Below are 12,789 nucleotides of genomic sequence, written 5' to 3'. Positions count from 1 at the left end.
ATCCAGGTTTTCAGAAAAGCATATTTGAAGATTCACATTTATTTTAGAATATGGAAAAAAAAAAAAAAAACTTTTTTTTTTTAATGGCAACCTCAATATTTTTTCAGGCTGCTTTCTGACAGAATTCAAAATGCCTCACTGTGCCAAAACCAAGATGACTATTCCCTTTTTCCAATGAAAACATACGAAGTTCAGACCACTTTATATCAAAGCTGTGAATTTTGATAAGCATTGATAAAAAATTAAATTACAGTCAAATATCATTAAAAATAGCCTCGTTTATTTCAGAAGGGTGGCGGTCTATTCCCAAACAATACCATGGAATGCAAGATGGTTGTCAGAAGCAGCTCAATGATTTTGGATGCCCAGTCAGATTTATGAAAAGCCTTAAGACCAGGCCCAAGGATACAAGTCCATGTCTCAAAGGCATCTCCATTTCAAAGGAAGCGAAACACCTACACAGCTCCTCAAAGCTGAGCCTCAGCCCCTTTCAAAAGCAGATTGTGGATGCTTTCAGATCTTCTCCTTGCCTGCCAAGAACCCTTTTTCCTGCAGTTTCCCTTGGCTTACCCATCTTCTCCAAGAACATCCCACCTCCATCAATGCCAGAAGGCAAGGTGTGGATTTTACAGCCATACTCCCACAGTCTCCTGCCAGGGAGAGCTCTCCAGGTAAGCCACCAAATCCATCCAGTTGTACCAGTTTGGCTCACCAGCCCTGTATCACATTGCCTTTGCTGGCTGCAGAAATACTGCTAGGTGTCAGCACCTCTCTGGCCACTTCTCCTGGACAAGGGGAAAGCAGAAGGGCAGTCAGAGTGATGTTGCTCAGGGCTCCCATTAAGGCGGGGGAAAGTTTTGCTCCAGATGACCTCCAGAAGTCCCCTCCAACCTTAACCATTCTGTGGAAGTTGCTGTGAGGCCTTGAAGTTCCCAATCTGTTACAAACCTCTGTCAGACACCAAATTCAGCTGCCTGGTCCCCATGCTCACTTAGCAAGAGAAAATATCTGAAAGGCAGCCGAATGCTCTCAGTTGTTGCTGCCCTGTGTGGCCTTAGACCTCACCTCAGCTCCTGGAAGCTCTGCCAGCCTCACTGTTAAAATGGGAATGACCACACCACGTCCCAGGGGTGCAGGGTGTGACTGAGGTGCTTGGAGGCCTTGTCACAAGGGCTCCCTTCAGCCATCGTCATCGTCAATGGCAGCTCTGCGGCACTCGTACAGGTATGAAGACCAAGTCATTATATTGGTGGTAAGGGAAGGCATAAATATCTCTAACCCAAGGAGTTAAAGGTGTCTGTGAAAACACAGCTGTGCAAGACAAAGCTCTCTGTGCCAATGAATTTGCCCACACCAGTCCCACTGATGGGCTTCAAGCTCAGACCTGGGTGGATGAAAGCACCCAGCTAATGCCCCCCTCTGCCCTCCCGTGCCACCAGCAATCTGCAGCGAGTTGACAGCTCTCACATGTGGTGGCACAGCCCACACCAAGAGCCCAGGCCAAAATCCTGGCTGATCCCTTCACCAGGTGTACCATGAGGATGGTGCACGGGCCTGGTGTGCAGGCCTGAGCCAAGGAAGAGCACGACACCCGCACTGGCACTGCTGCTGACTGTCATCCCATCTTGGTTCATCATCACAGTGAACAAATGAGGAAGAATCCAGCTATTCAGACAAGTTCTGTTTTCAGTAAAGACACACCGCCCATCATCAATTAGCCTGATGAATGGGACAGAGCCAGCTGCCTGGAAGAGACTAGAAACAAAGCAATCAAAGGGAAGAAAAAAAAAAGAAAATAAACAAGCAAACAAACAAGCAAACAATGGGATCCCAACTTCCCCAGACAACAGCATAGCCCTTTTTTTGTTTGTTTGTTTTCTTGCATTATTTTGAAGGCCAGCAGCAGTGAGGGAAGCACTGAATGATAAAAGCGTCTTGCCCACGCTGCCAGCATTTCAGACAAACCCCAAGGTTTCTCATTCCATGCCTGAACCATGGGAAAGCCACCACAACCCATTGCCCTCCTAGGACTGTACCTGGACCAGAGAGCATGGGGACACTGTTTGCCCACCCAAGCAGCCCCTTGGCAGGAGCAACCAGGCCATGCTGACACCAAGCCATGAAAGCCTCGGGTCACTGGTTTGGGAAATAGGCAGGGCAGCAGAAACACAGCTTTGCAGAAAGCTCAGTTGGAGGGAGGGGTAAAGAAAGGAGAAAGCTGAAGAGGAGAGTCTTGGCATAACCCCACCACAATGTCTAGGGAAAGCAGCAGAGAAACACTGTCTAGCAACCTGTCATTGCTAGCTGTGTCCAAACCCATAGCTCTGTAGGGGTTGTTAACCACTGCTGGGATTCATTCTCCCTGTGTATATGTACGTAAAAGACATGGATGTGACTGGCAAACCAGCAGCTCATGGGTAAGCAAGCCATCTATGGGACTTTATCTGAAACGGGCATGGTCAGTGAACAGGACAAGTGAAAGCAGCATCCTGCTGAACCCGCTGGCCTGCCGTGCTGTTGCATCCAAATTGGAGCTAAACCACAGGGGCAGGATACTAGACCATAGGCAAGCATTGGCAGTCTTCTGCCTTCAGAATAATAAGATGATGCTTACACAAACAACAAAACAACATATGTGACCAAGCCTTCCATTCTGCAGCAAAACACCTGTGCAAATAGTGGGGGTTGTTGCAGATTTGTATACGCAGCCTAATCGCAGCCTACGCAGCATTTCCTGTGCTACCAGCAGCCATGAGCTGCTGACCAAGCCTGCACGTGTCCAGGGTACATGACCTCCATCCTGTTGGTTGGCTTCCCAACAGAAGGTCCTTGTTTTAAAACATATAGTCTCCTTCAACAGGAGATTTTTTTTTTTTCAACACAGTTCAGAATAAAACTCAGCATAGCTAATAGGTTCATGAGCACAAATAAGCCATGCATACCTCCCTGGCATAGGATCATTGGCCTTGTTGTGGCCTAAAACAGGTTCTTCCCAGTGCTGCACCCCTTAGGTGACCAGCGACCAGCTATGTGTTGCTTATAGCCCTGCAGCCTCTGGTATCACCCCATGCTTTTACTTCGGAGGTCTTTGCTCTCATCCCATGCCTGTGCTCCTGGGACCTCAGCTGTTCTCCCTACGTTCATTTCTCTGGCCCTGCCATGTAACCTGGTGCACCAGGTGTCCCAGAGTGGCCAGAAGAAAACCCAGGGTTTGCTAACAAGTGATAGCACTCGCAGTTCCTGCTCCAGTCTGTGATGGAGGAAGATCTTGTGAGAAGACCAGTTTGTCAGCCTGATACATCCTCGTTCTCTGAAATTTAAGACCTGTGTGCTTTGTGCCAAGATACTTGCGTGATGTCTGGGGAGCTCTCTTATCTGTAATACAGCCACAGGAGATGAGGCCTTTATCAACATTTACTGTCACCAAGAAACAGAGGAGGCAAAATCAGATAGCTACAGGTCTGTCCTTTCTCCCACACTTTCTGAGGATATAGTAGAAGTGACTTTGTTCCCTACTGGAAACTAAGGTGTAGGCCGTGACGGCAAAATCCACCAGGTTTCCATCACAGATTTTCTGCTGTCCTGTTGATGACTTCCCAACAGCACTGAAATAAGTCTGACCAAAATCACAGGAAGGGTAGGGGGGAGCCTCCGCATGAAGTAAGGAGAGCCATTTCTCCTTTCCAACTTCAGAGAAGGCCTCGCTAAAGAGCTCATTTGCACTGTGCCCCAAAAGCCAGGTGGGGCCAGGTAAGGGCAGCAGCAGAGGGGTCCCACCTCAGCCCCCAGCCCTGCCTGCACAGGCCTCTCACCGCCACCTTGCCTCAGCCCCACACTGCGCCAAAACTTCACCTACTCTTAATTTTCTTCCTCTCCCAGCTTGTCTGTTCCAAAACCCTTTAAAAGCTGAAGAGGCTGCATATGAGGGGATTTACTGTCCAGCACGAAGAGGTCAGTAGCCTGACTTCACAGCTGCTCATTGCTTTCAGGATGCTTTGTGGACTTCACCAGCACAGCACCGATGGCTCAGAGCTGCCAGCACCGGTCTCGTAATTGCCTCTTCGCCCAGAAGTGCATTAGCGATCCAGTCTGGCTATAAATACAAGTGGTTGGCTTTAAGACCTCATGCGCAAAAGTAACTTTGAGGCATTTTAATCCCATTTCCTTCCCCCCTCCTCCTCACGGTTTTGGATGACGCCTACCTCAAGCTATATATCTTCCCACCCACCTCTTTCATCAGACCTTTCTTTGGTCTATTTGCAATCTGCTCGCATGTCTTTTGGGGAGATATTTTAGAGACTGTGTTTCATCACGGTGTCGAGGCTTATTTGGGTTTATGTCTTTGGATAGCTTCCAAAAGACTTTATCCAAGGGACTTAATTAGTCACCATTAATAAAGTGTATAAACAGCTGCTTAGGAGAAAAAACAGATCATAAAACCAAGTTTTAACAAGGCCACTGGGCTGCAATCACATGCAAGAAAGAAAAATGTTAGCAGACCACCCTGTGTCAGCTTTGGGTGACATTTGAAAAAATGCCAGAGAAATTCAGGTGTTGGAGCCCTTCTAAGTTCCGGGCATCTGTGCCAGCACCTCAGAGCAGCTGTGCTCCTCGGTGCCCTCTGCTCCTTTTCTCTCTTGAAAGACAGAGGAGGATGTGCACAGGCACCCAAGAGTGGAGGCACAAATGCGCATGACCCAAACCATCCTGAAAGCACTTGTTGAAAAAACATGACTATCTGACCATGCTCTTAAGCTGACTTTTTGGGAAAGACCACCAGGAAACATCTCTCCATTTGTGTGTACATGTGAAGTGAGCTCTAGCAAAAACAGGTATAAAACTACATGGCCAAATTGTAGCAGTGATGTTAGATGTGTGCATTGGCCCTGGAGCTTTCCTTCCCCAGTTGCCCATGTGAGGTGTGTGCTTGTTTGAGGTCTGGTGGATACCAGCAGGTTTCCCTTCCAGCCACAAAACACAATACGGCCCAAACCCTCTCCACCCCATTGAGATCTCCCATCTCCTTACAGTTTCCCTAGCTCCCTCCTCTGTCCATGCCACCCGGGCCCTTGTTGTGTCCTTCTGGGCCACGTCTAGGCCACAAGCACCTCAGGAGGCCTCTCCCTGTCAGACTCATCTACCCACGTGTTTGCTGCTATTCCACATGCTTGACTGACACCTTTAACGAGGCCAGCTCATAACCTACAGCCCCCTAGACCCTCACCATGTCCTGGCCCTTCCCCTGCCTTCATTTCATAAAAGAAGTACAACAGTGAGGGGATTTCAACATCCCAGACAGGTTTGTGTGGTCTCAGCAGGTCACGGCCAAAGCCCACGGCCACCCACGCTGAAGCAAGCACGCAGGGCCCAATTCCAGCGAGATACTTGTGCTCCTCTGTGTCTTCAAGTGCTTGAGTGATCCCAAAAGAGCCACTGGCACACATATTTTTCCTCAGGTGCATTAGCAGCTCTGGACTGAAACCAGCATCACTCTGACCTCGCAGTTCACAGGAAGATGAAATATTGACAAGGAAAAGGCAGCCAGCATGAGGAACCTCCCCTGGTGGTGTGTGACACTGTCAAAGCCAAGGGAAGGGTACTAGACAGGCCTTTTCTGTCTCATCTCCTACATAAAAGCAGAAAAGTCATCACTGTAACAGAAATTTGGTAGGAATGCAGCATGAATAGAGATGTTTGTAAGCAGCAGAAGGAACATCAGCAGGAGGATTAAAAGAAAAGCTTGAACTGGTAACAAACGACACTGTTCCCTATGGTCGCACTGAGGAGTGCATTGCTCACATCATGGCCAAAAGGCTGATACAACCACAGCACAGACAGCTGTGCAGAAGACCTAGCATCCAAATAACAGGAAGATGGCAAGAAAGCTGCAGCATATCACACACATCCTCTTCCTGTTGGCCCAGCAGAAAAAACAGACTAAGGATGCACAGTTCAAATATATAGTCCAAACAAGCAACCTGCCCATGGGCTGGTGAAGTTGCAGCCATCCAGAAGCTCAGGCACAGGACCAGCCTGCAGCAGCTGCTGACTCCTAAGGGAGACCTCCCTTAGTGTTGGTCCAAATTTTATTTTGCTATTGCTGGTCAGAGAACCCCAGAAGGCAGGTAAGGACTTGATAGCCACTATCCCCACCCCTCCATGTTGCACACAAGTGATCCAGATCACCTGAGCACACATATCTCGGTGCTTGTTAGTGCATGAGTTTGTGAATTGGACTGATGAAGATTTTGTTTAGAAGATATCTTCCCTTCCATAAAATACAACGATGATCTTTGTTACATTTTCCCCCTACATTCTTGTTATCCTTGAACTTATTACTATGCCGCCAAAACTCAGAGGTTCGTTCATATCTGTTTGTTTGCTACAAGTAAAATTCTACAATCAGAAACATATTGTTTAAACTAATCAAACATCTACAGGCACAAAGAAGTTTCTACTCAAACACTTAAATGGAAGGCATTTTTGTCATTTATGTTCTTTAATGGTTTGGACTACAAGAAGGATAGTGAGTTGCACAAGCAGGTACAGAAGAAAACCAACAAAGCTGCTGAAGGGACTAGAAAACAGACTGACGAGGAGTGGCTGAGGGAACTGGGGCTGTTTAGCCCGGAGAAGAGTCTCAGGGGAGACTTTATTGCTCTCTACAACTGCCTGAAAGGAGGTTTCAGCAGGAGAGTGTCCTCTCTTAAGTGACAAGTGATGGGGTGTGAGAAAAGGCCTCAAGCTGTGCCAGGGGAGGTTTAGGTTGGATATCAGGAAGAATTTCCTCATGGAGAGGGTGGTCGAGCATTGGAACAAGCCACCCAGGGAGGTGTGTGGAGTCCCCAGCCCTGCAGGTATTTCAGAAACATGTGGATGTGGCACTTAGGGGGTGGTCTAGTGATGGGACTCAGTAGGCCAGGCTGATGATTGGACTTGGTGATCTTGAAGGTCTTTTCCAACCTAGATGAAACAATGATCCTGTGATTCATTTATTCTAATTTAGTACTGCTATTTTGTGAAATATCAAGAGATTTTAAAATGCTCTTTCTCAGAACTACTTGAATACTTTGTGGTTATGAGGGTTTTAACTGAAAAGAAATACAAATCCACAACCCTAACTAGAAAGAAAAAACTGCTAGCACACCATATCTGTACTGGTTATTTAAAAATTAAAAAATAAATGAATAAAATTTAATAAAAATCATTAGTGCCTGCATTTTTAAAAATATAACTTCTCTGGTTTGTGGTTAAAATCTGCAGAATAATGTCTCCCCTTCCTGTCATTACAAACCTACATTATCAAACGACTGGAGACAGCAAAGCATGTATTTCCTTAATTGAAATGTCCTTTTTAGCAAGTGCTTGAAATAATTTATTTTTCCTTCTAATACTTTGAAGCACTTTTAGAATCCCAAGGGAAGCATACAGGCAGCAAGAACTTTAATGGAAATACTTAGAACCCCAAGGAGGCTGAGGTGAGGGATTAATTGCTCAACTGCTGTATCAAGTTTTTCCCACACTGATGAATGCAGACTCATTGAGCCAACAACATCAGGTGAGTAAGGCAAGGAACAGCAGTTCAGTTCTCTCAATTCCCTCCTAGAACAAGGGCAAGTCTTGCACAGAATAATGCTGCAGTGGTCTCTGAGCACATAAAGGAACTGTTCAGAGGCAGTTTCCTTGGAAAGAAGAAGAAAGGAAAGAAAAGAAAAAAGGAAAGAAAAGGAAAGAAAAGAAGAAAAGAAAAGAAAGAAAAGAAAAGAAAAGAAAAGAAAAGAAAAGAAAGAAAAGAAAAGAAAGAAAAAGAAAAAAAAGAAGAAGAAGAAAAAAAAAAGAAGAAAAAGGAAAAAAAAGAAAAAAAGAAAGAAAAAAAAAAAAGAAAAAAGAAAAAAAAAGAAGAAAAAGAAGAAAAGGAAAAAAGAAAGGAAAAAGAAGAAAGAGGAGAGAAGGAAGGAAGGAAGGAAGGAGGAAGGAAGGAAGGAAGGAGGAAGGAAGAAAGGAAAGAAAGAAAGAAAAAGAAAGAAGAAAGAAAGAAAGAAAGAAAGAAAGAAGAAAGAAAGAAAGAAAGAAAGAAAAGAAAGAAAGAAGAAAGAAAAAGAAAGAAAAAGTTAAGTTTTGCCTGGCTGACAGGCAAACCTCTGGGGAAGGTGGGGAGGAGCAGCTGAGGACTATCAGCATGTGAGGTGCTCTCTGGGCACCTCGTGGCACAGAGAGGGCTGGTTCTGCCAGCACACACACACACAAAAAAAGCTGAAGTAACATAGCAGAGCCTAAATATGGTGAAAATTTCCAACCATCCAAATGCACATTCTGGCGGTGAAGAAAGACCCCTCCTCATCCTGTAATCCAGGGATGATCTCTTAAGAGATGTGCATGCAGATCCCATTCCTGAGAGAGAATCTGTGTAAGGATATTAGGTATCATTAATCTCCCCTCACAAGAAGATATTTGTTGAAATTAAAAGGCACTAGGCATTGATAGTTTGTTTTTTTAAACACTGTAATTATCCTGTATGACTCACTGCCACACCATACCATTGCTACCAAGAGGCGGATTAGACTTTTTGCCTTTTGCATCATCTGGATTCGGAAAAAAAAGTCAGGGGGACACCAAGAGGGACCAAATCCATGCTGACAGCTCCCATAACATTGTGGCCAGTCCCTACAGCGCTGCTCCAGGGCTTGCTTTAATGCATGGGAAGGTCAGAAGGCATTTTCCAAGATAAGATACCCCTTCCCAAAAAAACTCCTTTTTATTCCTTGTCATTAGCTGCCATCATGACGACTTTGGGAACATCCACCCTGCAGCTGCCCAGAGCTGTGGTGTGGCAATAGCACTGCTCCACCACACTTGTAGACCTGTGCCCACAGCTGAGTCTGTGGAGAAAACAGCCCTGAAGTCAAACCCAAGCGCACACTACATCTCCTCATTTCTATCATCTTTTCTCAGAGGCTTGGTTTAACAGAAATAAGTAAATTACCCCATAGCTGCATAAAGATTGTGTGAATGCAAGTGCCCTGCAGATGATTCTGATTAAGCTGCTATTTGCTCCTTCAGGAAAAAACACTTAATGCAACATTTCAAGACCTGAGCAGCATGCAAACAGCAGCGAAATAGGAAGATGCAGCTAGAAATGACACCTTAAACTGCTCCTTGTCTTCTAGTGCCCTTCAGGGATACAGAGTGGAAAAAAGAGAGGCAGCAGTAAGTCTCGCCATTTTCTGTCCCAGCAGAGAGCCCAGAACAGAAGTTTGCATTGAAAAGTTCAAAAGAAACTGTAAATAAAGCAGGTTTTGGTGAGGTAGGCAGAGGAACGGGATTGAGAGCAGGTATTTGAGGGAGAGAAAAGGGAGAAAAGAGAAAAATATCGGGAAAAATTATTCCTGATATCCAAGCTAAACCTCCCCTGGTGCAAACTGAGGCCATTTCTTCGTGTCCTATCACTAGTTACTTGATAAAAGAGATGGACACCCTCCTCACTGTAACCTTCTTTCAGGCAGTTGTAGATGAAGTATCCACCCCGGCCTCCTTCTCTTCAGACTAAACAAACCCAGTTCTCTATTCCTCAATGTTTTCCGATCATTTAATCAGCTTCGTTGCTCTTCTCTGCACACACTCGAGCAATTCAATATCCTTCTTGTAGTGAGGGCCCCAAAACTGAGCACAATATTTGAGGTGCGATCTCACCCTTGAAAGCTATAATGCTTTCCAGAACACAGTCTAATTTCTTCTGTCTCACCCCTTGGGCTGTAATTTTGTAGGTCTTGCCTCAGTTCAGTGGTCTCAGTGCTTTTAAGTCAAAGTGGCTCAGAAGTTTTCAAGTCTCATTGGTCTTTAGGATGGAAGAGGTGGGCAGGAAGAAGAGGACTGCAAGAAGTTCAGGATGCTTGCATGAGCTCTCTGCTAAGGAAAGCATCAGTCTGAGCTGGAGGGGAGGGATGGAAGAGGGAAGAAGACCAACCTGAGGAGCACCTGCAGGTTGGCATTTGGTTTGGGTCATGGGACCCCTCCTCAAGCTCAAAAGGAGCAACTTAATCCATCCTGCTTCTGACTGGACTTTGCTCCATCAGCTATGGAGAACCTTCCCATGGAGAATGGGACACTGCTCCCCCAGGACAAACAGCACTCCTCCCTGCCTCCGAGTGTGGTTTCACATAGGGTATTCAGCAGAAACCAATCTGCCTTAGAGTGAGGGCTGCTTTATCAGATGCCTTGGCAGCCCTGGCTGTTGGAAGAGCATGCCTCACAGAAGAATGTGGAAGGAGCTCCAGCAGCTTATTGCATAGTGGACCGGAAACATTCATTTTCTGGGGCAGGAGGGAGGTTCAGCCTCTCAGCTCCTCAGCCTCTGATCATGAGAACATGAACAGCTTTCCCTGAAGACCAGAACAGCATCTGAACACTGATGTCCTTTTTCTTGCATGTGCATTTTTCCTCCTGTCTACCCCATGTCCTACTGCTTTAACTTTACCTTCCCAGTCCCCTGAATCCTCCTCTTGTCATAATACTATTTTGCTGTATAAAACCATTTGCAGGTATGATTCCTATGAAAATCATTCCTGGCCAGATAACCTCACATTGCTCCATGCTGTGAAGATTTGGGATGTAGCCCCTCAGTCCAGACTGCCAGAGCAGGGAACAGGGAAAGTAAAAGGAGAGCGGAAGGGAATGGACATCAGCAGGATCTGAATCTCCTGTGAATCCTATTCAACGTGAGCTGTGGTAGTTTCCCTCCATTTCTCCAAGGAGCCTGCACTGGTTTTGCAAGCTGCTGTGCAAACATTATCCTGAAGCTGCCTGCCTTCCACTTTGGTAGTTGTTGCAATAACAAGTACATCTTGTTACTTAGCAGCCAAGGCTGAATAGGCAGGTCTGGCTTAGATGGTGTGGGTACAAGCTAAAGTTTCATCAGAAGTTTGCATCTTGTGCCACCCAGGAAAGCTCTGTTGGTTCTACATCCAGAGGGCAAAGGTATTTCCATGGCCACATAGGAGAACGGAGGTGGGAAGGGACCGCAGGAGGTCTCTAGCTCAACTCCTGCTCCAAGCAGGCTCAGCCATGTGGTCAGACCAGGCTGCTCAGGGCTTTTTATAGGGTAGAGGGTTTGGACTAAACACTGCATTAAAGAAGTTGTAAAGTTAAAAAAAATAATAAAAAATCCCTGCAAATACCACAATCAAGAGTGCCGATGTGATTTTAACTCAGCCCTGCCTCTGCGTGTGGTACAATCTAATCTAAATTAAATGATCACATGGATTATTATCTTGCTCCACTAGATTGCTGCTATAGAGCAAACACAAGAAAGTCATTAAGTCCCTGCCTCAAATTGCTCCCAGGCTCAGGGAAACTGGGGGCACAAAAAGAGCCACCCCGTGATGCAGGTACACCCTGAGAAGGAGTTTAAACAGAGCAGCAACAAGTTCAATGGGATTTTTTTTTTTAATCAAGACAGAGTAATATTAGGAAAAGAGAGAGGCAAGAGCAGAGGAGGGTAAAGGCAGACGCAGTGGGCATCTCAGTAGTGAGGGCATGGATTAAGGGGTAAGGATGTTCCCAGGAGAGGGGGCGCCAGGGCTCCACCAACACAAGAGGAAAGGAGCTGGGGAAGGCATCAGTGCTGAATCTCTGCCAGGTGGAGATCTGGAGGAGAACAGCAATGTGCTGGTGGGTAAAGTCCTGGGTTTCTCCTGGTGAAAAACAGGAAACCTCCCTGCCTCAGAGGAGGGTGACAGGTGCCAGGAGATGTCTCTTTATTGATTCTTGGTTATCCATTACACGGGATAGATAATGTGAATACGGGGATAGATAATGTGAATTGTGGACCAGTGTCCTGCAGCCGATGCAAACACTTTGCTGGCCTCAGTCCTTAAGGAATGGCATACAAACTGTGCTTTAGAGTGTTAAAATTATGCTGCACCGCCTCCAGCACCCTGCAGCTGTCGGACCCACTGCCAGGAGCTGCATTCTCCGGCCATTTCACACCCAGCCTGCAACTCCCACAGCCCTCGCTACACAGAACGAGCACCGCCGTGCGCTTTCCCTCTCGTTCAAAGCACAGTTGTGTGGGCGTGTGGGACTCTTTCCAAGCTCACAGCTAAAATGCCTCTGCAGGGGGGGCTGGAGGGCTTCCCCCCTTTGCTTATCTACTCCATGCACAGTTAGCAAATGCATCTTCCTGAAGGTGGGCAGTATGGGACAGACAACAGCTCAAGTTTGTTGGACACATTCAAGCTCATGGGTCATATTCCAGGAGCTCCCCAGGGAGCCCTTCATGTGTCTTTTGCTCTATAGCTTGACAGCCAAACCCTCCACTAAGGACATCTGCGAATGTGGCACCTGTAGAGACCAGGTGGGGGCTCATCAGAGTCACCCAGCACCATCCCCTGACCTGTCCCAGGGCAAGGCTGGGCACAAGCTTACAGGCATTGAGCTCAGTATGGGCATTTCACCCTCCACACCCCTGGCCAGGCTGAAGCCAATCTTCTCACATCACCCGCATCTGATGTGGACAAGCGCTCTCCACAGCACTTTCCCTCCTACCACCCTTACCTACGAAGAGATTATCTGGGGGAATCTGCTACCAGGAGAGGCAATCCAGGCAGCACCGCCCCAAGGCACACTTGCTGAGGTAGCTCATCTGCTCTCCTTCTTGCCCACCTGCCCAGTGGCCACCCTGCCCAGCAGGCACATGAAGCCCATTCCCAATAGGCTGGGAAGCCCAGCCCCATCAGAGTCACTTGTGGCTGCAGAGCCCACCCAGGACCACAGTGCCAGGGTGCAAGCAGC

Source organism: Cygnus olor, chromosome 1 (genome assembly GCF_009769625.2).
Source record: "Cygnus olor isolate bCygOlo1 chromosome 1, bCygOlo1.pri.v2, whole genome shotgun sequence".
In the NCBI taxonomy this organism is placed as follows: Eukaryota; Metazoa; Chordata; class Aves; order Anseriformes; family Anatidae; genus Cygnus; species Cygnus olor.
This window is presented reverse-complemented; position numbering follows the sequence as displayed.